This window comes from Loxodonta africana, chromosome X (genome assembly GCF_030014295.1).
Source record: "Loxodonta africana isolate mLoxAfr1 chromosome X, mLoxAfr1.hap2, whole genome shotgun sequence".
NCBI lineage: Eukaryota > Metazoa > Chordata > Mammalia > Proboscidea > Elephantidae > Loxodonta > Loxodonta africana.
The window spans coordinates 67,646,287-67,671,610 of record NC_087369.1 but is presented as its reverse complement, the minus strand read 5'-3'; positions in this window follow the sequence as shown (position 1 = coordinate 67,671,610).

The window sequence follows — 25,324 nt, the reverse complement described above, 5'->3', positions numbered from 1 at the left end:
TAGTGAAGTGTCTGTTCATATATTTTTCCCATTTTTTAATTGGGTTATTTGAGTTTTTGTAGTTGAGTTTTTGCAGTATCATATAGATTTTAGAGATCAGGTGCTGATCAGAAATGTCATAGCTAAAAACTTTTTCCCAGTCTGTAGGTAATCTTTTTGCTCTTTTAGTGTAGTCTTTGGATGAGCATAGGTGTTTGATTTTTAGGAGCTCCCAGTTATCTGGTTTTTCTTCTGCATTGTTAGTAATGTTTCTTATACTGTTTATGCCATGTATTAGGGCTCCTAACATTGTCCCTATTTTTTCATCGATGATCTTCGTAATTTTAGGTTTTATATTTAGGTCTTTGATCCATTTTGAGTCAGTTTTTGTGCACGGTGTGAGGTATGAGCCTTGTTTCTTTTTTTTTGCAGATGGATATGCAGTTACACCAGCACCATTTGTTAAAAAGACTGTCTTTTCCCTATTAAACTGATTTTGGGCCATTGGCAAATATCAGCTCCTCATATGTGGATGGATTTATGTCTGGATTCTCAATTCTGTTCCATTGGTCTATGTATCTGTTGTTGCACCAACACTATACTGTGGCAGTATAAATCAGGTAGAGTGAGGCCTCCTACTTTATTCTCCTTTGTAGTGCTGCATTTCTTATCCAGGACCTCTTTCTCTTCGACATGAACTTGGTATTTGTTTCTCCATTTCCTTGAAAAATGTCTTTGAAATTTGGATCAGAATTGCATCGTATCTATAGATAGCTTTTGGTAGAATAAACATTTTTATAATGTTAAGTCTCCCTATCCATGAACAAGGTATGTTTTACCACTTCCGTAGGTCTCTTTCGGTTTCTTGCAGTAGTGTTGTGTAGCTTTATTTGTATAAGTCTTTTACATCTCTGGTAAGTTTTATTCCTAAGTATTTTATATTCTTGGGGTGTACTGTGAATAGGATTGATTTGGTGATTTCCTATTCGATGTTCTTTTTGTTGATGTAGAGGAATCCAAGTGATTTTTGTATGTTTATCTTGTAACCTGAAACTCTGTGGAACTGTTATATTAGTTTCAGTAGTTTTCTTGAGGATTTCTTAGGGTTTTCTGTGTATAAGATCATGTTGTCTGCAAATAGAGATAATTTTACTTCTTCCTTTCAAATCTGGAAGCCGTTTATTTCTTTGTCTAGTTTAGTTGGTCTGGCTAGGACCTCCAGCACAATGTTGAATAAGAGTGGTGATAAAGGGCATCATTGCCTGGTCCCCATGCTCAAGGGGAAGCCCTTCAGACTCTCTTCATTTAGGGTGATGTTGGCTGTTGGCTTTGTATAAAGGCCCTTTATTATGTTGATGAATTTTCCTAGTATTCCTATTTTTCTGACAGTTTTTATCATGAATGGGTTTTGGAATTTGTCAAATTCCTTTTCTGTATCAATTGATAAAATCATGTGATTCTCGTCTTTTGTTTTATTTATATGATGGATTATATTAATTGTTTTTTTAATGTTGAATCATCCCTGCATATCTGGTTTGAATCCCACTTAGTCATGGTGAATTATTTTTTTGATCATTTTTTGAATTGTAGTGGCTGGAATTTTGTTGAGGATTTTTGCATCTAAGTTTATGAGGGATATAGGTTTGTAATTTTCTTTTATTGTGGTGTATTACCTGGTTTCAGGATCAGAGATATCCTGGCTTCGTAGAACGAGTTTGGGAGTATTCCATCCTTTTTTATACTCTGAAATACTTTTAGTAGTAGTGGTGTTAACTCTTCTCTGAAAGTTTGGTAGAACTCTGTAGGGAAGCTGTCTTTGTCAGGTCTTTTATTTGTTCGGAGTTTTTTGATTACCTTTTCAATCTCTTCTTTTGTTATGGATCTATTTAGTTGTTCTACCTTTTTTTGTGTTAGTTTAGATAGGTAATGTGTTTCTGGAATTCATCCATTTCCTCTAGGTTTTCAAATTTGTTACAGTACAATTTTTCATAGTAATCTGATATGATTCTTTTAATTTCCATTGGGTGTGTTGTAATATTCCCAATATCATTTCTTATTTGGGTTATATGCTTCCTCTCCTGTTTTTCTTTTGTCAATCTGGCCAGTAGTTTATTAATTTTGTTAATATTTTCAAACAAGCATCTTTTAGTCTTATTAATTCTTTCAATTGTTTTTCTTTTTTTTTCTTTCATTTGATTTTGTTCTAATTTTTATTATTTGCTTTCTTCTGGTTCCTGAGGATTCCTTTTGTTGCTCTCTTTCTATTTGTTCAAGTTGTAGGGATAATTCTTTGATTTTGGTCTCTTCTTCTTTTTATGTGTGAATTTATTGATATAAATCTACCTCTGAGCACTGTTTTCTCTGTGTCCCAAAGGTCCTGATAAGAAGTGTTTTTATTCTCATTGTATTCTATGAATTTCTTTATTCCATCCTTAATGTCTTCTATAATCAGTCTTTTTTGAACAGGTAATTGATCACTTTCCAAGTGTTTGATTTCTTTTCACTGCTTTTGCTGTTATTGATTTCTACTTTTATGGCGTTATGGTCAGAGAAGATGCTTCCTTTATGACCTAATATGTGGTCTATTCTAGTGAATGTTCCATGTTCACTAGAAAAGAATGTATACTTGACTGCTGTTGGGTGGAGTGTTCTGTATATGTCTACGAGGTCAAGTTGGTTGATTGTGGCATTTAGATCTTCCGTGTCTTTATTGAGGTTCTTTCTGGATGTCCTGTCATTCATTGAAAGTGGTCTGTTGAACTCTTCTACTGTTATTGTGGAGTTGTCAATCTCACTTTTCAATGCTGATAGAGTTTGTTTTATGTATCTTTCAGCCCTGTCATTGGGTGCATAAATATTTAATATGGTTATATCCTCCTGGTATATTGTTCCTTTAATCATTATATAGTGTACTTCCTTATTCTTTGTGGTGGATTTAACTTTGAAGTTTATTTTGTCAGAAATTAAAATTGCCACTCCTGCTCTTTTTTGATTGTTGTTTGCTTCATATATATTTTTTCCATCCTTTGAGTTTTGGTTTGTTTGTGTCTCTAAGTCTAAGATGTGTCTTGTGTAGGCAGCGTGTAGACGGATCATGTTTTTAATCCATTCTGCCACTCTGTCTCTGTAGTGGTGCATTTAGTCCATTTTCATTCAGCGTAATTATGGCTAGGTATGAATTTAGTGCTGTTATTTTGATGTCTTTTTTGTGTATTGTTGACAGTTTCTTTTTCCCACTTAATTTTTTGTGCTCAGTAGTTTATATATTGTCTTTTCCGCTTATTCATTATTGTTGAGTTTGTTTCTGCTGAGACTCTATTTTTTCTTATATTTTAGTTTGATATGTAGGATAGTTTGTCTCCTTTGTGGTTACCTTAATAGTTACCCCTATTTTTCAAAATTTAAACTGAACTTTTATTGCTTTTTATCGAGTTGACTTACTCTCCATATGAGTCATTTATGACTACATTTCTTAGCCCCTCGTTACTGTTTTAACGTTGTCTTCTTTTGCATAATAACATTGTTGTTTCCCTGCTTTGAGCGTTTTTTAATCTTGATTTATTTTTGTGATTTCCCTATCTGGGTTGACATCTGATTGCTCTGTCCAGTGTTCTAGTCTTGAGTTTATATCTGATGTTATTCATTTTCAATCCAAAGAACTCCCTTTATTATTTCTTGTAGTTTTGGTTTGGCTGTTACAAATTCCCTAACCTTCTGTTTATCTGGATGGTCCTAATTTCACCTCCATATTTGAGAGTCAGTTTTTCTGGACATATGATTTTTGGCTGGCAATTTTTTTCCTTCAGTGGTTTATATAAGTCATTCCATTGCCTTCTTGCCTGCATGGTTTGTTATGAGCAGCCGGAGCTTATTCTTATTGACTCTGTTTTGTAGGTGACTTTTTTTTTTTTATCCATAGCTGCTCTTAAAATTCTCTCTTTTTCTTTGGTTTTGGCAAGTTTGATTATAATATGTCTTGGTGATGTTCTTTTAAAATCTACCTAATGTGGAGTTTGATGAGCATCGTGGATAGATCTCTTCTCATCTTTCACGATATCAGGGAAGTTTTCTGCCAACAAATCTTCAACAATTCTCTCTGTATTTCCTGTTATCCCTCCCTGTTCTGGTACTCCAATCACTTGTAGGTTATTTCTTTTGATACAGTCCCAAATGATTCTTAAGCTTTCTTTGTTGTTGTTGTTGTTAGGTGTCGTCGAGTCGGTTCCAACTCATAACGACCCTATGCACAACAGAATGAAACATTGCCCGGTCCCGAGCCATCCTTACAATCGTCGTTATGCTTGAGCTCATTGTTGTAGCCATTGTGTCAATCCACCTTGTTGAGGGTCTTCCTCTTTTCCGCTGATCCTGTATTCTGCCAAGCATCATGTCCTTCTTTAGGGACGGATCCCTTCTGACAACATGCCCAAAGTATGCAAGACGCAGTCTCGCCATCCTTGCCTCTAGGGAGCATTCTGGCCACACTTCTTACAAGACAGATTTGTTCGTTCTTTTGGCAGTCGATGGTATATTCAAAATGAGTCGGAATCGACTCGATGGCAGTGGGTAAGCTTTCTTTATTTTTTAAAATTCTTTTATCTGATTCTTCTTCAAATATATTGGTGCCAAGTGCTTTATCTTCAAGTTCACCAATTCTGCCTTCCAATTGCTCAATTCTGTTCCTCCGACTTTCTACTGAGTTATCTAATTTTGTAATTTTCGTTTTAATATTCTGAATTTCTGACTGCTGTTTCTCTATGGATTCTTGCAGCTTATTAAATATTTCAGTTTGTTCTTGAATAACCTTTTTAATTTCTTCAACGGCTTTATCTGTGTGTTCCTTGGCTTGTTCTGTGTATTGCCTGATCTCCTTCCTAATTTCGTTCCTGATGTCTTGAAGAGTTGTGTATATTAATCTTGAATTCTGCATCTGGTGATCCCTGGAAGATACCTTTATCCAGAGGATTCCTTGATTCTTTGATTTGAGAGCTTGTTGAGGTGATCATGATCTATTTCTTTATGTGACTTGATATTGACTGTTGTCTCCGAGGCATCTATAAGTTATTGTATTAATTTATTTTATGGTTGCTTACTGTGTCGTAGCTTCTTGCTTTGTTTTGTTTTGATATGGCCAATTGAGTTGCTTGAATGGCCTAGCTTGATTATTTTCCCCTTTGGAACTCTGACATCCTGTCCCTAGATGGCCAGAGGTGTTATCAGGTATATCAGTCTGGAAGTCCATTCCCTTTTCTTATATGAATTCTGCTCAAGTGTCCTGGTAGCTGATCACGAAGTGTGTAGTACAGTCTCTGTCCCACAGTCTTAGAGGGGCAAGGATGATAGGTGTAGGTACTGGCATCTCACTGCAGCAGGGAGCCATGCTTTGAGCAAGGCAGGGTGTTGAGAGTCGTTCCCCAAGTGTCCGTGAAGAAAGCGTGTCCTTCTTCCCTAGAGTGTACAGGTGGCTGGGTTCTGCAGATGGACCATGTGCACGCAATATTTTTGATTGTAATTACTTGGAGGCACCAGTTATCCTTGGACCCCTGTTGTGGGTGTCTGGGTGACCTTAGTGGAGTTTCCAGTCCTTAGTCTCCTGATGTGGGTAGGTGAGAACCCTGTCCAATAGGCAAAGTGGTGTCAAACATGAAACACCCACCTCTCTACCACGCAGCTGAAACAGTTACAGTCTGCCATCAAGGGCCTATTTTCCTGAAATAGGGCACCACATGTCCACTCAGAGGGGAAATGCATTTAATGTCCATGGGCCGTTTATTCCTGGATAGGAGCCGCTGTTGACCTGAGCTCCCTAGATTAGTGGAGCTGGCAAATTATCTTTTCCCCCCAGTTGCAAATTTATTCCTTCTCCAAGGCTGGAAGGATGGCTCCGGGTGCTCAAGAGGGCCTATCTCAGGCCCAGGGAAATCAACAGCCACTGAAGCCGGCTTGGGGATGGGGGGCATGGTATAATATGCGCAAGTACTTAGCTTTTGCCAAGATCACCGTTCTTCTCTGGTTCCACAGGTGTGAGTAGGCTATGCAGCTGACTGCTTGTCCCTGAAGAAACTACGGCCGAACACTACCTCCAGCCCACTGCAGCCACTCCCGGTAATGGTGCCTGAGGGATCCTGGTGATTCTGGTCCGGCAACTCCTCTCTGCTTCTGAACTGTCTCTCCATCACCCTGCCACTCAGTCCATTTTCTAAGTTTACTTTTTATGTTCAAGGCTCCTAGGTTCCCCAAGTGTCTGTGAGGAAAGCATGTCCTTCCCTAGAGTGCACAGGTGGGTGGGTTCTGCAGATGGACCATGTGCACGCAATATTTTTGATTGTAATTACTTGGAGGCACCAGTTATCCTTGGACCCCTGTTGTGGGTGTCTGGGTGACCTTAGCGGAGTCTCCACTAAGGTCTTTGTTGTAAGAAGTTTTGCAGGATGGTTCTGGCTTTTCCACCATCTTGGCTCCGCCTCTCACAGTTTTTTTTTTTTGGAAGAATCAGAAACTTAATCTGGTTGATTTCTGCAGAGAAAAAAATTTGGACAGCTCACAGAATTTCTGGGAAAACCAGAGAACCTGTGTACAAAGCCAGGAACAATGTCCAAAATGACACTTCTTAACTAGTCTAATGGACTCAACAATGTGATTCTTAGGCACTGATATTTGAAACTTGCACTGCCTACATCAAGGGCACTGGATACTGGTGTCACTCCTTTTAGAACCACTGCTATTGTTGTCTGTACCATCACCCATCATCAGGATGAACTCTATGCAATCTCTGATTTCTCTAGTTTGCCATTAAAGTTCAGGGCAGGCATGTTTGACTGGTAGAGAATAGGTCATGTGCAAGCAAACTAACCACAAAAGATCCTGGGAAGGAAGTATCTAGCATTTTCAGCTTTTTTTTTAAATGTGAAGCAGACTCTTCAAATGTGAGATTCTGCAAGCAGAGGAAGAGGATTCGTATGCTGGATGGCCCTACAACTGACAAATATTTACCTCAGAGTAAGAAGAAAACTAACTGAAGTGGAAAAAGTAAAAGCAAATTGCATGCTACTTTGTTCATATGACAGAAACTTGCAACTTAATCAGTGTTAGCTGCTGAGACATATTTCCCATATCTGTTTTCTTAAAAACATAGCAGGTCTTCATATTAGCTTTAGGAAAAAATCAGATAAGAGTATGAATGTGTTACTTTACCAAAGTATCACAATTACATTTTAACAGAAATCTTCTGGTAGATACTGTATTCAGCTATGGTTTTCAAACACTTTTTAATGAAAATTACAAAAAAAAAAAATAAGTTTTTACTTAGATATCTGTTACATGAAACAAAAACTGTAATGGATGGCTTAGATAATACACAATATTTTATGTTTATTATTTGTGGAAACCCTGAAATAAGTTTGGAAACCTTGGGGTTCTATGAAGTGCAATTTGAGCATTAAAGAGATTAGTGTTCTAAGTGGGCAGGGAAGGGGAATTTGGGAACTGTGCAGAGGCAGTTTAGTGAGAAATTTGTGAGAAACTCTAATTTTAAGTTCTAGAAGGATATATAACTTGATAGTTGAAGTAGTTTTTAGTATTTTTGAGTTTCAAGAAGAAAAGGATCAGTTTTATAGCCAATAATTTCACCTAATATCTACCATTTAGTTAACGCCAACAATCGTGCACCATAGTAGTCCTGGTGACGAAGTGTTAGCACACTCAGCTGCTAACCAAAAGGTCGATGGTTCAAACACATTAGCTGCCCCGTGGAGAAAAAGATGTGACAGTCTGCTTCTACAAAGATTTACAGCCTTGAAACTCTGTGGGGCAGTTCTACTCTGTCCTAAACGGTTACTATGAGTTGGAATCAAGTTGATGGCAGTGGGTTTGGTTTATTATGTGTCAGGCATGGTCCTGAGTGATTTACTCGACGGCAGTGGGTTATATCTTTTATCCTTACAACAATCATGACAAGTTGGTTAGATTACCTCCCTTTAGGTTGAGGAAATTAAAGCGGTAATGGAGAGAAATGTCATTTATTGAATATCAATTAGGTACCACATGCTTTACATCCATTGTATAATTTCAATCTTTGTAAAATTCCTGTTGCTGAGATTTGAGGTGCTATCATAGTTGAGAATCCTGCTGTGAATTTGGAACGATAAGAATTAGACAGCGGGAGATCAAAATATCAGTTTTATTTCCTCTAAAGCTAACTTAGAGACTGCATCCTGGATCTGTGGCCACAATGTAGTTTTCTAGTACTTCCCTCCAAAATTAAATGTTCTTGCCCAGATACAGGAGTCCTGATGGTGCAGTGGCTAAAGTATTCAGCTGCGAAATGAAAGGTCAGTGCTTCAAACCTACCAGCCACTCAGAGGTAAAGCAACCGTCCACCCTCTGCATGGGCAGGCTGATTAAAATTTTGTTGATTACTCAAACATTGTGTGGACAGGGCACTGTAAAAAAAAAAAAAGGCAAGCCATGCATGTGTAGATTCTTTCCCCAACATGACTAAACAGATAAATGATTCCTTCTGTAAGGAGTGAGGTGGATGGAATGAAGTCCTTCCTAGAAGACTGATATTTCTCTTTTAAAGGTCCAGGCAAGAACCTTGGGAGAGGGGGATAATGATTACCTGTCCTAACTATGAATAACATATTATTATTTCTGCTTTACAAATGAGGAGATTGAGTTTCAGAGGGGCAAAGTCATGGAACTTATAAGTGGGAGAAGTAGGATTAGAACGTAGATCACTCTGACTCCACAGCCACAGTACTCTAAGTAAAACTAAATGGGCTTAGAATATAGGTTAGGCTGTAGGTGAGAGAAAACTCAAAATAATGGTTGTTTAAAAGTTTCTCTCACAATATGGTGCCCTAGACAGACTCATCATTCCATCCCTCTGCAAAAAGACTTGAAAAACTAAGTAAAACAGCTACAAATGTCAATCCTGGCAGGCTAAGTATCAAATGAAAGGATAAAGAACTAGATCAAACACTGAATGGAAGAAAAACAACTGAAGAAAACAGTGAACGAGGAGAGATATGGAGTGGAGGTCCCCTTCCAACTAACACGGCACAGTGTTGCTATCTTGAAATACAGCCAGCAACCACCCAGGACAAGGAGTGTGGGAAGACAACTTCATGAAGCTAGCAGCAGGAGAAACACACTTTCTCACACCTCACTCCTTTATCCCATATGCCACCTTCACCCATTCCCACGCAACCATGCTTTGCCTCCTTCGCTAGAGAGCCACTGGCCCACTTGCACTCTGGGTCCATCCTGCTCCTACCCACCAGCTCTCACTGTGCCATTTTTTCCCCTTTCTTCCTTTTCTTTCTTTTTTCCCACCTAGCCACTGGCCCACTACTGCACAGGGTCCCCTTGCCCACACCCCCTAGCTTCCATCACGCCATTTTTTCCCTTTCTTTTCTTTCTCCTTCCCATCTAGCTCCGTGTGCCACTTATACCCTATTATAGATTGAATTGTGTCCCACAAAAATATCCATCAACTTGGCTAGGTCATAATTCCCAGTATTGTGTGATTACTCGCCATTTTGTCAACTGATGTGATTTTCCTATGTGTTGTAAATTCTACCTCTATTATGTTAATGAGGTAGGATTAGACACAGTTATGTTAATGAGTCAGGACTTAATCTACAAGATTAGATTGTGTATTAAGTCAATTTCTTTTGAGATATAAAAGAGAGAGGTGAACAGAGAGATGTATCTCATATCGCCAAGAAATTAACCCCTATACCACCAAGAAAGCAACTCTAGGACCTGAGGTTCCTGTGCTGAGAAGCTCCTAGACCAAGGGAAGATTGATTACAAAGACCTTCTACCAGAGCCAACAGAGGGAGAAAGCCTTTCTCCTGCAGGTGGCACCCTGAATTTGAATATCTAGCCCCCAAAACTGTCAGAAAATAATTTTCTGTTTGTTAAAGCCATCCATTTGTGGTATTCCTGTTATAGCAGCACTGGGTGACTAAGACATACCCCTTTCTGTTGGGCCACATTGCACCATCATGGGTAGGAAGTCATTGGCCTGCCGCCACCTTGCATCCACCCCACCCCCACTGGGCAGCTCCTGCGGTGCTGCCTGTCTTAGGCTGGGTTCTCTAACGAAGAAAAAATTTTAAAATATATAAGTATATATATAGAGAGATTTATATCAAGGAAATAGCTCATGCAATTGTAGAGGTTGGAACATCTCAAGTTCATGGATCAGGACAGAGGCTTCTCCTGATTCATGTAGCTGCAGGAGCTGGCAAACCCGAGATTGGCAGGTCAGAGAACAGGGCTCTTATTCACAGGGTGTGAATATCGATGAATCCCAAGATCAGTAGATAAGCTGCTAGCTTAAGTCCCAAGAACCGGAGATCAGATGAACAGGAGGCAGCAGCAGGATTCAGAGCAGGCAAAACCCAGAATGTGCACTTATATTTGGATGCAGGCCACACGCCCAAGGAAACTTCAACTGATTGGCTACTCACAGCAGAGCCCATCATGTGGGTGATCACATACAAACACTGAGAATCATGGCCCAGCCAAGTTGACATGTAATCTTAACCATCACACTGCCATTTTTTTTTTTGCTTTTTTTTTCTTTCTCTTTCTCCCTCTCACCAAGCCCATTATGTCACCTCTCCTCCCAACTGGCCTTTGGGTCAGCTCTGCTCTAACTCGCTGGCCTCCACAATGCCACCAGTTTTTTTTCTTTTCTCTTTCTTTCCTCTTCTTTCTCCCTTCCACCTAGCCCAGTACACCACCTCAACCCCCTGCTGCTGGACCCTGCCAAGCTGCCACTGCTAGAGAGCCACTGACCCATTGCCACTTCAGGTCTGCCCCACCCCCTCCCTCTTCTCCTGCTGTGCCATTTTCTCCCTTTCTTCTTTTTCTTTCTCCCTCCCACCTAACCCCATAGCCACTTCCCTCCGTTCCTGCAAGACCCCCCCCCCACGCCACTGAAGCTATAGATTCACTGGCACACCAACCCACCAATGCCCTGGCTCTGCCCAGCACCTACCAATTTTGTTTTCATTTTCCTTCCCATCTAGCCCAGTAACTCACTTCACTTCCTTCCCATCAGCCCCCAGGTCCACCCCATCCCCACTTGCCAGCCCCACCCACACCATCATTTTTAAAATTTTTCCTTTCTTACTTTTCTTCCCTTTCCCACCTAGCTCTGTATGCCACCCCTTCTGCCTGCCAGCCACAGTCTGACATTGTGGATAAAGTGCAACTGCTGCTCTCACCTCCCACTGCTGTGAGTCCACCAAAACCCCACTTGTAGCCCCATAGCCATGCTATTTATTTTCATTTCCTTTCTATCTCCTCCCTAGCCCACTATGCCACTTTTCTTCCCTTCCCAGTGGTTGCCAGGTCCATATTGCCTCCCCTGCTGGCTACCCCTTTTTGATCTTTCTCTTTTCTTTCTCCCTCCCCCACAAAGCCCTGTACACCAACCCCCTATTCCCAGAGGCACCCACCATGCCAGAATGTCCCTAGCACTCAGGCCCACTGCTGCACCATGCCCACACTGCCTTTCACCTCCCATCCCTCAACCAACTGCTGAATGGTGGGACATGAGCCCATACTGCTCCCCATCAGACACCCCAGGCTATCTAGCCAGGGGATGTGAATGCATCCAAAATGCTGGACCAACATCAGGAGACAGACAATGCCTGCCCATTTGGCCTTCAGCCACCTTATCAAATCAGTGTACAGCAAAGTGAGCTCACCTGCCTGCTGCTGCCCTGTCCACCTGGACAAGGTGGTGAGAGCCATCATGTCTACAGACAAGCAAGTAGCAAGGGATGCCTGGCCCACCTGCCCTAACAAAGCAAAACAAAATAAAGAAGCATGACGAAACAAATGAACACACAATCAATAAAATAAATAATACCTCAATGTCTCAGAGACAGCAGACAATATCGAAACATTAAAAAGCAAGACAATATGTCAAGTAACCAAAATAAAGAATCAGATGACCTTCCAGTAGAAGTAAAATAGTGGAACTATCTGATATGAAATTCAAAAGACTGATATTTAGGGCTCTCCAAGAAATAAGGAAAGAGATCAAGGAAAACACAGACAAAATCATGGAAAACACAGACAAAACCAAAGAAAATATAGCCAAAATTGAGAAAAACATAGACAAAACAATAGAAGAGCTTAGGAAAATAATACAGGAACAAAATGTCAAAACAAATGAAAAATTAGAAATCGTACAAAGGCAGCAGCTAGAAATCCAGAAGATAACAAAATTTTGGAAACGAACAACTCAATAGAAGGTCTTAAGAGCAAATTTGAAACAATGAAGACAGAATCACTAAGATTGAAGACAAATACACAGATGCCACTTTGAGGAAAAATCAGAGAAAAGTATGAAGAAAACCTAAGAATCATGTGGGATACAATCAAGAGCAAAAAGTTGTGCATGATTGGAGTTCCAGAACAGAGGGAAAAAATGGAAACCACAGAGAAGATTGTTGAAGATTTGCTGGCAAAAAGCTTCCCAAATCTAAGAACGAAAAGCTGACCATCTATGACACTCAAAGAACCCCGTATAGGATAGAACTCAAAAGAAAATCACCAATATATCATAATCACACTTGTTAAAATAAAAATAAAGAAATAAAAAACAATGAATCCTGAGAGCAGCTCAAGAGAAAAAAAGAAAATCACAAAGGGGAAACATTAAGACTAAATTCTGATTACTTGACAGAAACTATGCAGGAAAGAAGGAAATGGTATGACAATATAAAACCTAAAACAAACAAACTGCCAACTCAGAATAATATATCCTGCAAAACTCTCCCAAATATGATGGCAAAATTAGGACTTTTCTAGAGGAACAAAAATTAAGTATATTTATAAAAGCCAAACCAAACTAACAAGATATATTAAAGGGAGTCCTTCGGTCAGAGAACCAACAACATCAGACAAAAACCAGACACTAGGACACAGAAAGCATCAGCCAGATATCAACCTAGGTAAAACACTCTCAATAATGAAACAAAGCTGAAAGACTTAAAACAGGGAACCAGAGACACCAATGTGTAATTGATGACAACATCAAAACAATAAAAAGGGGGAATAAACTTTGTAGGTATAAAACTTTCAAATGGAGAGGAAATCAAGGGGATATTAATAAAAGACTGGTTCAAACTTGGCACAGTGAGGCTAAATTTCAAGATAACCACAAAGAAAGTTAGCAATATTACACTTCCGAATACAAAAGAAAAAAAAAAAAGCCTCAGTAAACACAAAATCTATAATAATGAAAGAAAAGAAAAAAAAATCCAAACAAAAGGAACTCAGCACAGGAAAAAAGAGGAACAAAGAAAATGTCAGCACGACAATATTACAGCAATAAACTCACATATATCAATAGTCGCAGTGAATATAAACAGGTAAAGTGTACATGTAAAGAAACATAGAGTGACAAAATGGATAAAAAACCATGACCCATCTATATGTTGTCTAAAAGAGATACACCTTAGACACGAAGACATGAATATATTAAACATGGAAGGATTGAAAAAATATACCTAGCAAACAATAACCAAAAACGGGCAAGAGTGGCAGTACTAATCTCAGATAAAATATACGTTAAGGCAAAATCAACCATATAAGACAAGAAAAGACATTATATATATATATAGTGATTAAGGAGACAATCTATCAAGAAGACATAAGCCTAATATATATCTATGCACCCAACAATAGGGCTCCAAAATACATAAGCTCCAACAGCACTGAAAATCCAACAACAGACATTTCCACAATAATAGTAGGGGACTTCAACACACCATTCTCTGTAAAGGACAGAACATCTAGAGAGAAACTTAAGATAGATACAGAAGATCTAAAGGTCAAAATAAGCCCATTTGACCTCATAGACCTATACAGAACACTCCACCCAACAGCAGCAAAGTATACATTCTTTTCGAATACGCAGGGAAGGTTCTCTAGAATAGACCACAATTTAGGCACAAAACAACCCTCAGTAAAATCCCAAACACTGAGATAATACAAAGTATTTTCTCTGAATTGTTGTCGTTGTTAGGTGCTGTCGAGTCAGTTCTGACTCATAGCTACCCTATGCACAATAGAAGGAAACACTGCCCGGTCCTGTGCCATCCTTACAAACATTGTTATGCTTGAGCTCATTGTTGCAGCTACTGTGTCAATCCACCTCATTGAGGATCTTCCTCTTTTCCGCTGACCCCGTACTTTGCAAGCATGGTGTCCTGAATACACCACCATAGAAGTAGAAATCAATAACAGTTAAAGCAAGGAAAAAAAATCAAATATATGAAAATGGAATAACACCTTGATTAAAACAATTAGGTAGGTGATAGAAGAAACAAAAGAAGGAAACAAAAAATCCCTAGAATCAAATGAGAACGAAAACACATCATACCAGAAACTTTGGGACACAGCAAAAGTAGTGCTCAGAGTTAAATTTATAGCAATAAAAGTACACATCAAAAAAGAAGCATGGGCCAAAATCAAAACGTTAGCCCTACAACATGAACAAATAGAAAGAGAACAGCAAAAAAGCCCATAGGCACCAGAAGAAGGGAAATAATTAAGATTAGAGCAGAAATAAACTCAATAGAGAACAGAAAAACAATAGAAAGGATAAACAAGATCGAAAGTTGTTTGTTTTAAAAAATTAACAAAATCTACAAACTATTGGCCAAGCTGACAAAAGAAAAACAGGAGAGGAAGCACATAACCCAAATAAGAAATGAGATGGCGTATGTTTGCAACTGACCCAACTGAAATAAAAAGGATCATAATACAATATTATGAAAAATTGTACTCTGACAAATTTGAGAACCTAGAGGAAACGCACAAATTTCTAGAAACACTACACACCTAAAGGAACACAAACTGAGATAGAAAAGCTGAAGAGACCCATAACAAGAGAAGAGACTACAGAGGCAAAAAAAAAAAAAAAAACTACCAGCAAAAATATCAACAAGAAATCTGGCCTGGACAACTTCACTGGAGAATTCTATCAAGCATTCAAAGAGCTCATACCAGTATGACTCAAAAAATTTCAGAACATATAAAAGGAAGGGATACTTTCGAATTCTTTTTATGAAGCCAGCGTTACCTTCATACCAAGGCCAGGCAAAGACAGCACAAAAAAGAAAATTACAGACCAATATCTCTCATGAATATAGATGCAAAAATTCTCAACAAAATTCTAGCCAATAGAATTCAGCATTATATACATATAAAATAATAATACACTACACACAAGTGCAATTCATAACAGGTATGCAAGGATGGTTCAATGTAATTCTCCATATATACAGAAGAAAAGAACAACATGATCATTTTATATCAATGCAGAAAAGGTATTTGATAAAGTCCAACACTCATTTCTAATAAACACTACCAATATAATAGGAACGGAAAGGAAATTCCTCAGTATAATTAAGGACAACTATTCAAAAACCAATAGCGAACATCATTCTCAATGGAGAGGCTGACGGCACTCCCTCTGAGAACGGGAACAAGAGCAGGATGCTTTTTATCACTACTCCAATTTAATATTGAGCTGAAAGTCCTAGCTAAAGCACTAAGGCAAGAAAAAGAAATAAAGGGCATCCAAATTGGAAAGAAAGAAGTAAAACTATCCCTATTTCCAGATGATATGATAAACCCATACTATACATAAACCCATAAAAAAAAACAAAACTGGTTGCCATCAAGTCAATTCTGACTCATAGCGACCCTATAGGACAGAGTAGAACTGCCCCATACAGTTTCCAAGGAGTGCCTGGTGGATTCGAACACTGACCTTTTGGTTAGCAGCTGTAGCTCTTAACCACTATGCTACCAAGGTTTCTGATACTGTACATAGAGAACCCTAAAGATTCCACAAGTAAAGCACTGGAACTAATAGATTCAGCAGATTAGCAGGATACAAGATAAACATAAAAAATTAAGTTGGATTCCTATACAACAAATAAGAGAACTTTGAAAGGGACATAAAGAAAACAATACCATTTATAGTGCAAAAAAAAAAAATTATAGTAGCCCCTAAAAAATAAAACATTTAGGAATAAACCTAACCAGGGACGTAAAACACCTATACAATGAAAACTACAGAACACCATTGCTAGAAACCGAAAGACACCTACATAAATGGGAAAACATAACCATGCTCTTGGATAGAAAAACTCAACATTGTGAAAATGTGAATTGTACACAAAGTGATCAAATGTATAATGCAATCCCTATCCAAATACAAACAGCATTTTTTAAAGAGTTGGAAAAACTAATCACCAACTTTATATGGAAAGGAAAAAGGCCCCGTATAAGCATGAACTATTGAAGAGGAAGAAAAAAGTAGGAGAACTCATACTACCTGATCTCAGAACCTACTATATAGCCACAGCCTGCTTCTGGTACAATGACAAATGGAAACAAATGAATCAAGAACCTAGATGTAAATCCATCCACCTATGGTCAACTGGTCTTTGACAAAGGACCATTAAATGGGGAAAAGATGATCTTTAAAAAAAATGGTGCTGGCTAAACTGAATGTCCATCTGTAAAAAAATGTAAAAGATATTATACCTCACACCATTCACAAAAACTCAAAATGTGTCAAAGACCTAAATATAAAACCTAAACTGATAAAGATCATGGAAGAAAAAACAAGGACAACACTGGGGGTCGTAATACATAGCATAAAGAGAACGCAAACTGTAACTAATGATGCACAAACACCAGAAGAGAAACTAGATAACTGAGAGCTAAAAATTAAACACTTAACGCTCATCAAAAGACTTCACCAAATAAGTAAAGAGGGAACCTACAAACAGAGAAAAAATTTTTTTGCTAGGACATATCTGACAAGGGTGTAATCTCTAAAATCTGTAGAATATTTTAACACCTCAGTAATAAAAAGACAAGTAATCCAATTAAAAAGTGGGCAAAGGATATGAACAGACACTTCACCAAAGAAGACATTTAGGCAGCTAATAGGTACATGAGGAAATATTGTGATCATTAATTAAAAAAGAAAAAATTAAAAAGAACCCAGAAAATAACAAACTTTGAAGAGGTTGTGAGGAGGTTGGAACTCTTATGCATTGCTGGTGGGAATGTAAAATGGTACAACCACTGTGGAAAACAATATGGTGCTTCCTTAAAAAGCTAGAAATAGAACTACCATATGACCCATCAATCCCAAAGCTAGAAATACACATTAGAGAAATAAGAGCTGTCACAAGAATAGACACATGCACACCCATGCACACTGCAACATTATTCACAATAACACGAAAATGGAAACACCCTAAGTGCCCACCAACAGATGAATGGATTAACAAATTATGGTACGTATGCACGATGGGATACTATGCAACATTAAAGAACAATGATGAATCCATTAAACGTCTCACAACATGGATGAATCTGGAGGGCATTATGTTGAGTGAAATAAGTCAATCACAAAAAAAGATAAATGCTGTATGAGACCTCTATTATAAAAACCCAAGAAAAGGTTTACCCACAGAAAAAAACAATCTTTGATGGTCACGAGGGAGGGGAGGGGCGGGGAGGGAAAATAACTAACTAGATTGTAGACAAGTGTTAACTTTGGTGACACACAATATAGGGAAAGTCAGCACAACTTGACCAAGGCAAAGTCATAGCAGCTTCCTAGACACATTCATACACATTGAGGGACCACATCATTGGGTCTGAAGACTGGAGACCATTGTCTCTGGGGACACCTAGGTTAATTGGCATAACATAGTTCTTACGGAAAATATTCTACATTCTACTTTGGTGAGTAGCATCTGGGGTCTTAAAAGCTTGTGAGTGGCCATCTAAGATTCATCTATTGTTTCCATCAAGTTCTGAGCAAAGGAGAATGAAGAAAACCAAAGACAGGAAAATACTAGTCTAGAAGACTAATGGACCTCATGAACTAGAGCTGCCACTGCCCTGACAGGAATCACAAAAGAGGGTCTCAGACAGAGCAGGAAAAAAATGTAGAACAACATTCTAATTCAGAAAAAAAGACCAGACTTACTGGTCTGACAGAGACTGGAGGAACTTCTGAGGCTATGGCCCCTAGACACCCTGCTAAGTCAAAACTAAAGCCATTCTTAAAGTTTACCTTTCAGCCAAAGATTAGAAAGGCCTATAAATCAAACAGTAAGACATGTGAGTAAGGTGCTTCTTAGTTCAGTCAAGTATATGAGATTAAATGGGCAACACCTGCCCAAAAGCTAAGATGAGAAGGTGGGAAGGGACAAGATATTGGCCAAATGGACTTTGAGCATACAAGTTGGAAAGGGAAAGGTGGGGAGTGCTGACACATTGCTGGAATTACGACAATATCACCAAACAATTTGTGCACAAATTTTTGAACGAGAAACTAGTTTGTGCTGTAAACTTTCACCTAAAACACACACACACAGAAAAGGATTATAGCCTGGGAAAACCCTATAGGGCAGTTCTGCTTGGTTCTATGAATTAGAATTGACTCAATGGCAATGGGTTTTGTTTTTCTCTTTTTAATACTGTCACTACTTTTATTTATATTTCACAATTTCTTCAAGAAAAGTTTTTTATTTTGCTGTAAAAAAAAAAGTTTCTCTCACCTGTAAAAATTCTGAGGCATTGCTCGCTGAAATGCGGCTCTACTCTGCAAAAATGTGAAGGGCCCAGGCTTTTTTTGTGGCTCTCCTGTCGTTGTGGTACTGTCTTTACCCACAACAGTCCAATATCATCCAATCAGAATTAAAACCAGTGGGAAGAGGAAAAGAGGAGGGCCTGACCCTTCTCCTTAAGAACATAACCCTGAAGTTCCACATATCACTTCTGATTCTTCATATTTTCCAGAACTTAAACACAGTCCCATGTATCTTCAAGGAAGTCCAGGATGCATAATCTTTTTTTCTGAGTGACCATACCTAGTTACAATTTCCATTTGCATAGAAGAGGAGAACAGTTATTGGGAGACAAGTAGTAGCCTCTACCACATTTCTGGAGAATCTGAATTTAGAGAAGCAGCAATCAGTTATGTAATAATTAATCATTTTTCTACTCTGTCAAAGAACACCCATTCGGATACCTAACAGCTCACCCCCTAGAGTAGGTCAGGGCCCCTTGAACACTCCTATTACTTCTAATAAACCAAAAAGTTGCTGTTGAGTTGATTCCGACTCATAGCTACCCAACAGGACAGAGTAGAACTGCCCCATAGGGTTGCCAAGGGCGGCTATTGGATTTGAACTGCCTCCCTTTTGGATAGCAGTCGAAAGCTTAACCACTGCACCCCCAGGGCTCCATTACTTCTAACACTTTTCCTTAATAATACTAGTTAGTTAGTAACAATGTATTTTTGAAATTTGATTGAAGTTCATCTCTTCCACAAGACTATACGCCCATGAGGATATACGCTGTCTATTATTGTGTTCATCATTTTATCTCTAACACCTGGCACATAAGAGATGGTCGATACACATGTGTTGCATAAATGAATAAATGACTGACTTCCTCAATGTCTAAATGCTATGTATTAGGATTAGGGTCTGGGTGGCAAGGAAGACAAAGCATTAAGTAAATTCTGCACACTGATATCTTCCTGTGCTTAACAATACCTGGCACTGGATCTAAGCTTCTGTGAGACTCAATATAGTAGTCTGAATACATTTTTTTTCCTTAATTTTTTAATTAACATTTATTGAGGTTCAAGTGAACGTTTACAAGTCAAGTCAGACTGTCACATATAAGTTTATATACACCTTACTCCGTACTCCCACTTGCTCTCCCCCTAATGAGTCAGCCTTTCCAGTCTCTCCTTTCGTGAAAATTATGCCAGCTTCCAACTCTCTCTATCCTCCCATCCCCCCTCCAGAGAGGAGATGCCAACAGAGTCTCAAGTGTCCGCCTGATGTAATTAGCTCACTCTTCATCAGCATCTCTCTCCTACCCACTGTCCATTCCCTTTCATGTCTGATGAGTTGCCTTCGGGGATGGTTCCTGTCCTGTGCCAACAGCAGGTTTGGGGACCATGACCGCCGGGATTCCTCTAGTCTCAGTCAGACCACTAAGTATGGTCTTTTTATGAGAATTTGGGGTCTGCATCCCTCTGATCTCCTGCTCCCTCAGGGCTTCTCTGTTGTGCTCCCTGTCAGGGCAGTCATCGATTGTGGCCGGGCACCAACTAGTTTTTCTGGTCTCAGGATGATGTAAGTCTCTGGTTCATGTGGCCTTTTCTGACTCTTGGGCTCTTAGTTATCGTGTGACTTTGGTGTTCTTCATTCTCCTTTGATCCAGGTGGGTTGAGAACAATTGATGCAACTTAGATGGCCGCTTGTTAGCATTTAAGACCCCAGACATCACATTTCAAAGTGGGATGCAGAATGTTTTCATAATAGAATTATTTTGCCAATTGACTTAGAAGTCTCCTTAAACCATGGTCCCCAAACCTCCGCACTTGCTCCGCTGACCTTTGAAGCATTCAGTTAATCCCAGAAACTTCTTTGCTTTTGGTCCAGTCCAGTTGAGCTGACCTTCCATGTATTGAGTATTGTCCTTCCCTTCACCTAAAGCAGTTCTTATCTACTAATTAATCAGTAAAAACCCTCTCCCACCCTCCCTCCCTCCCCCACTCGTAACCACAAAAGTATGTGTTTTCAGTTTATACTATTTCTCAAGGTCTTATAATAGTGGTCTTATACAATATTTGTCCTTTTGCCTCTGACTAATTTCGCTCAGCATAATGCCTTCCAGGTTCCTCCATGTTATGAAATGTTTCACGGATTCGTCACTGTTCTTTATCGATGCGTAGTATTCCATTGTGTGAATATACCACAGTTTATTTACCCATTCATCCATTGATGGACACCTTGGATGCTTCCAGCTTTTTGCTATTGTAAACAGAGCTGCAATAAACATGGGTGTGCATATATCTGTTTGTGTGAAGGCTCTTATTTCTCTAGGGTATATTCCGAGGAGTGGGATTTCTGGGTTGTATGGTAGTTCTATTTCTAACTGTTTAAGATAACGCCAGATAGATTTCCAAAGTGGTTGTACCATTTTACATTCCCACCAGCAGTGTATGAGTTCCAATCTCTCTGCAGCCTTTCCAACATTTATTATCTTGTGTTTTTTGGATTAATGCCAGCCTTGTTGGAGTGAGATGGAATCTCATCGCAGTTTTAATTTGCATTTCTCTAATGGCTAATGATCGAGAGCATTTTCTCACGTGTCTGTTAGCTGCCTGAATATCTTCTTTAGTGAAGTGTGTATTCATATCCTTTGCCCACTTCTTGATTGGGTTGTTTGTCTTTCTGTGGTTGAGTTTTGACAGAATCATATAGATTTTAGAGATCAGGTGCTGGTCGGAGATGTCATAGCTGAAAATTCTTTCCCAATCTGTAGGTGGTCTTTATACTCTTTTGGATGAAGTCTTTGGATGAGCATAGGTGTTTGATTTTTAGGAGCTCCCAGTTATCTGGTTTCTCTTCGTCATTTTTGGTAATGTTTTGTATTCTGTTTATGCCTTGTACTAGGGCTCCTAAGGTTGTCCCTATTTTTCTTCTATGATCTTTATCGTTCTAGTCTTTATGTTTAGGTCTTTGATCCACTTGGAGTTAGTTTTTGTGCATGGTGTGAGGTATGGGTCCTGTTTCATTCTTTTGCAAATGGATATCCAGTTATGGCAGCACCATTTGTTAAAAAGACTCTCTTTTCCCCAATTAACTGCCACTGGGCCTTTGTCAAATATCAGCTGCTCATATGTGGATGGATTTATATCTGGGTTCTCAATTCTGTTCCATTGGTCTATGTGTCTGTTGTTGTACCAGTACCAGGCTGTTTTGACTACTGTGGCTGTATAATAGCTTCTGAAATCAGGTAGAGTGAGGCCTCCCACTTTCTTCTTCTTTTTCAGTAATGCTTTGCTTATCCGAGGCTTCTTTCCCTTCCATATGAAGTTGGTGATTTGTTTCTCTATCCCCTTAAAAAATGACATTGGAATTTGGATCGGAAGTGCATTATATGTATAGATGGCTTTTGGTAGAATGGACATTTTTACTATGTTAAGTCTTCCTATCCATGAGCAAGGTATGTTTTTCCACTTAAGTATGTCCTTTTGAATTTCTTTTAGTAGAGCTTTGTAGTTTTCTTTGTATAGGTCTTTTACATCCTTGATAAGATTTATTCCTAAGTATTTTATCTTCTTGGGGGCTACTGTGAATGGTATTGATTTGGTGATTTCCTCTTCGATGTTCTTTTTGTTGATGTAGAGGAATCCAAGTGATTTTTGTATGTTTATCTTATAACCTGAGACTCTGCCAAACTCTTCTATTAGTTTCAGTAGTTTTCTGGAGGATTCCTTAGGGTTTTCTGTGTATAAGATCATGTCATCTGCAAATAGAGATAATTTTACTTCCTCTTTGCCAATCCGGATGCCCTTTATTTCTTTGTCTAGCCTAATCGCTCTGGCTAGGACTTCTAGCACAATGTTGAATAAGAGCGGTGATAAAGGGCATCCTTGTCTGGTTCCCATTCTCAAGGGAAATGCTTTCAGGCTCTCTCCATTTAGAGTGATGTTGGCTGTTGGCTTTGCATAGATGCCCTTTTTTATGTTGAGGAATTTTCCTTCAATTCCTATTTTGCTGAGAGTTTTTATCATGAATGGGTGTTGGACTTTGTCAAATGCCTTTTCTGCATCAATTGATAAGATCATGTGGTTTTTGTCTTTTGTTTTATTTATATGGTGGATTACATTAATGGTTTTTCTAATATTAAACCAGCCTTGCATACCTGGTATAAATCCCACTTGATCGTGGTGAATTATTTTTTTGATATGTTGTTGAGTTCTATTGGCTAGAATTTTGTTGAGGATTTTTGCATCTATGTTCATGAGGGATATAGCTCTGTAATTTTCTTTTTTTGTGATGTCTTTTCCTGGTTTTGGTATCAGGGAGATGGTGGCTTCATAGAATGAGTTGGGTAGTATTCCGTCATTTTCTATGCTTTGAAATACCTTTAGTAGTAGTGATGTTATCTCTTCTCTGAAAGTTTGGTAGAACTCTGCAGTATAGCCGTCCCGGTCAGGGCTTTTTTTTGTTTGGAGTTTTTTGATTACTGTTTCAATCTCTTTTTTTGTTATGGGTCTATTTAGTTGTTCTACTTCTGATTGTGTTAGTTTAGGTAGGTGGTGTTTTTCCAGGAATTCATCCATTTGTTCTAGGTTTGCAAATTTGTTAGAGTACAATTTTTTGTAATAATCTGATATGATTCTTTTAATTTCAGTTGGGTCTGTTGTGATGTGGCCCTTCTCGTTTCTTATTCGGGTTATTTGTTTCCTTTCCGGTATTTCTTTAGTCAGTCTAGCCAATGGTTTATCAATTTTGTTAATTTTTTCAAAGAGCCAGCTTTTGGCTTTGTTAATTCTTTCAATTGTTTTTCTGTTCTCTAATTCATTTAGTTTTTCAGCTCTAATTTTTATTATTTGTTTTCTTCTGGTGTCTGATGGATTCTTTTGTTGCTCACTTTCTATTTGTTCAAGTTGTAGGGACAGTTCTCTGATTTTAGCTCTTTCTTCTTTTTGTATGTGTGCGTTTATCGATATAAATTGGCCTCTGAGCACTGCTTTTGCTGTGTCCCAGAGGTTTTGATAGGAAGTATTTTCATTCTTGTTGCATTCTATGAATTTCCTTATTCCCTCCTTGATGTCTTCTATAACCCAGTCTTTTTTCAGGAGGGTATTGTTCAGTTTCCAAGTATTTAATTTCTTTTCCCTAGTTTTTCTGTTATTGATTTCTACTTTTATTGCCTTGTGGTCTGAGAAGATGCTTTGTAAGATTTCGATGTTTTGGATTCTGCAAAGGTTTGTTTTATGACCTAATATGTGGTCTATTCTAGAGCATGTTCCATGTGCGCTAGAAAAAAAAGTATATTTTGCAGAAGTTGGGTGGAGAGTTCTGTATAAGTCAATGAGGTCAAGTTGGTTGATTGTTGTAATTAGGTCTTCCGTGTCTCTATTGAGCTTCTTACTGGATGTCCTGTCCTTTTCAGAAAGTGGTGTGTTGAAGTCTCCTCCTATAATTGTGGAGGTGTCTATCTCACTTTTCAGTTCCGTTAAATTTTGATTTATGTATCTTGCAGCCCTGTCATTGGGTGCATAAATATTTAATATGGTTATATATTCCTGATCAATTGTCCCTTTTATCATTATGTAGTGTCCTTCTTTATCCTTTGTGGAGGATTTAAGTTTAAAGTCTATTTTGTCAGAAATTAATATTGCTACTCCTCTTCTTTTTTGCTTATTGTTTGCTTGATATATTTTTTTCCATCCTTTGAGTTTTAGTTTGTTTGTGTCTCTAAGCCTAAGGTGTGTCTCTTGTAGGCAGCATATAGATGGATCGGGTTTCTTTATCCAGTCCGAGACTCTCTGTCTCTTTATTGGGGCATTTAGTCCATTTACATTCAGTATAATTATAGATAAGTAAGTGTTTAGTGTTGTCATTTTGATGCCTTTTTATGTGTGTTGTTGGCAATTGCATTTTTCCACTTACTTTTTTGTGCTGAGAAGTTTTTCTTTGTAAATTGTGAGATCCTCATTCTCATAGTATTTGACTTTATGTTTGTAGAGTCGTTACGTTTTTCTTGGTTTTTATTTTGAGTTATGGAGTTATTATACGTCTTTGTGGTTACCTTAATATTTACCCCTATTTTTCTAAGTAAAAACCTAACTTGTATTGTTCTATATCGCCTTGTATCACTGTCCATATGGCAGTTCTCTTGCACCTGTATTTAGTCCCTCTTTTTGATTATTGTGATCTTTTACATATTGACTGCAATGATTTCCTGTTTTGAGCATTTTTTAAAAATTAATCTTAATTTTTTTTGTGATTTCCCTATTTGAGTTGATATCAGGATTTTCTGTTCTGTGACCTTGTGTTGTGCTGGTATCTGATATTATTGGTTTTCTGACCAAACAATTTCCTTTAGTATTTCTTGTAGCTTTGGTTTGGTTTTTGCAAACTCTCTAAGCTTGTGTTTATCTGTAAATATCTTAATTTCGCCTTCATATTTCAGAGAGAATTTTGCTGGATATATGATCCTTGGCTGGCCGTTTTTCTCCTTCAGTGCTCTGTATATGTTATCCCATTCCCTTCTTGCCTGCATGGTTTCTGCTGAGTAGTCTGAACTTATTCTTATTGATTCTCCCTTGAAGGAGACCTTTCTTTTCTCCCTGGCTGCTTTTAAAATTTTCTCTTTATCTTTGGTTTTGGCAAGTTTGATGATAATATGTCTTGGTGTTTTTCTTTTTGCATCAATCTTAAATGGGGTTCGA